The sequence below is a fragment of the Parus major genome, unplaced genomic scaffold (genome assembly GCF_001522545.3).
Source record: "Parus major isolate Abel unplaced genomic scaffold, Parus_major1.1 Scaffold276, whole genome shotgun sequence".
NCBI classification, from domain to species: Eukaryota; Metazoa; Chordata; class Aves; order Passeriformes; family Paridae; genus Parus; species Parus major.
In genome coordinates, this window is record NW_015379268.1 from 351,041 (window position 1) to 352,747 (window position 1,707).

Sequence of the window (1,707 nt, forward strand, 5' to 3'; positions counted from 1 at the left end):
CTCCAGAGACAAATCCACACCAAATCAGGAATGGTGTGAGCCAGCCCCCCTCCAGTAATTAAAACACAGCTTAATTGTAATGATGCCAATCAGACAATTCCCCATTATTCCCTCTGTGGCTGACACTGAGGACAAGGTGACTTTTCATCTCTAGACACAAGCTGAGAGCAGTGAAATTACCCTTTAAGAGCTGGAGTTTCATTAACATTTTAATGACTTTCACTTCTGGGACAGTAATTGGCATCAGCAAACTGCCCTGTGGGTAATGGGGAACATCTGCAGCTGCACCTTCACAGGCGAGGAGGGAGGGATCCTCTATGGTGCCAGCCAGGAACTGTCCCCTTTTGGGATTATCCTGGATAATCTGGACACCAGGAGCAATTTCCCCATGGAAAGGGCGCTCCTGGAAGGGGAGGTTTGGAGTCCCCACCCCTGGAGATGCCCAAGGAAGGGCTGGGGACAAGGAGGGGATCTGGCACAGCTCAGACTGGACAATCCCACTGGGCTTTTCCGCCCTCAGGGACTCTGGGATCCCAACCCAAGGCTTTTTTTGGCACTCACCTTGAGGGTGTAGACGCCCATGCGGCCTGGGACCTTGTAGAAGATGCCCTCCTCACCACGGGAGTTGGTGTGCAGCATGGCATTCAGGCAGGCCAGGGGGGATGTCCCACTGCAGAGACACGCTGTGAGAGCCAGCCCAGCCTCCCCACACCACAGCCAGAGCTCCAGAGCTCCAGAGCCACCTCCTGAGCCACCTCCTGAGCCACCTCCTGAGCCACCTCCAGAGCCCCAGGGGATGTCCCACTGCAGGAACACGCTGTGAGAGCCAGCCCAGCCATCCCACACCACAGCCAGGGCTCCAGAGCTCCAGAGCCACCTCCTGAGCCACCTCCTGAGCCACCTCCAGAGCCACCTCCAGAGCCACCTCCAGAGCCCCAGGGGACATCCCACTGCAGGAACACGCTGTGAGAGCCAGCCCAGCCTCCCCACACCACAGCCAGGGCTCCAGAGCTCCAGAGCCACCTCCTGAGCCACCTCCTGAGCCACCTCCTGAGCCCCAGGGGATGTCCCACTGCAGAGACACGCTGTGAGAGCCAGCCCAGCCTCCCCACACCACAGCCAGGGCTCCTGAGCCACCTCCAGAGCCCCAGGGGAGCTCCACCTGCAGCTGCCACAGACAGCACCAGGGAAAGCAGCCCCTGGAATCCCAGGAAAAAGCAAAGAAGAACACCCTGGCTGGCCAAGATTGCTCTGATAAACATCAAAGCAGCCCCAGAGCAGGTTTGGGGTCAGCTGAGGATGGGCTCCAGAAGGATTCAAAGTTGTGTGGAGGTTTTTTCCCCAAAAAAGAACCTGTGTTGTACTGGGCCGAGGCCTGTGGGGCAACAAATGGAAATCACTTGTGCAATTCCCCCTGGGAAGGGGGCAGCTCTCCCATCCCAGCCAGGACTGGAGGCAGATCCATCTTTTCACCAGTGTTGTTTTTGTTTGGTTTTTAAGCCACTCTGCTGCAGACAGGAGCGAGGCCAGGCAGGTGAGATTTGTCCCCAGGCAGGGACACAGCCTCTGCCACCCTGCTGGGAGTGACACCGGGACCAGCACAGCCCTGAGCAGGAATTCCTCCCCTCCCAAAGCCCAGGTGGGCAAGAGGCCACTGGCCCTGGGCTGTGCCAGCTCTGGGGTGGCAGCAGGGCCAGGGCAGTGCCC

At 58.7% G+C, this 1,707-nt stretch overlaps 1 protein-coding gene across 2 annotated transcripts in view; it reads right to left on the bottom strand.

The window, feature by feature from the left end:
- The window catches only part of LOC107198690 (putative Polycomb group protein ASXL2), a 30,192-nt gene extending 28,499 nt beyond the window's left edge, over nucleotides 1-1,693 (bottom strand). Inside the window, exon 1 of one of the 2 annotated variants that reach the window (XM_015615835.3) lies at nucleotides 562-1,691. The gene's annotated coding sequence lies outside the window, so the exon portion shown is untranslated. Of the gene's footprint in view, nucleotides 1-561 lie in introns of both variants that reach the window. The other variant, XM_033511498.1, reaches the window with a different exon arrangement.
- Between the last annotated feature and the right edge of the window lie 14 nt (nucleotides 1,694-1,707).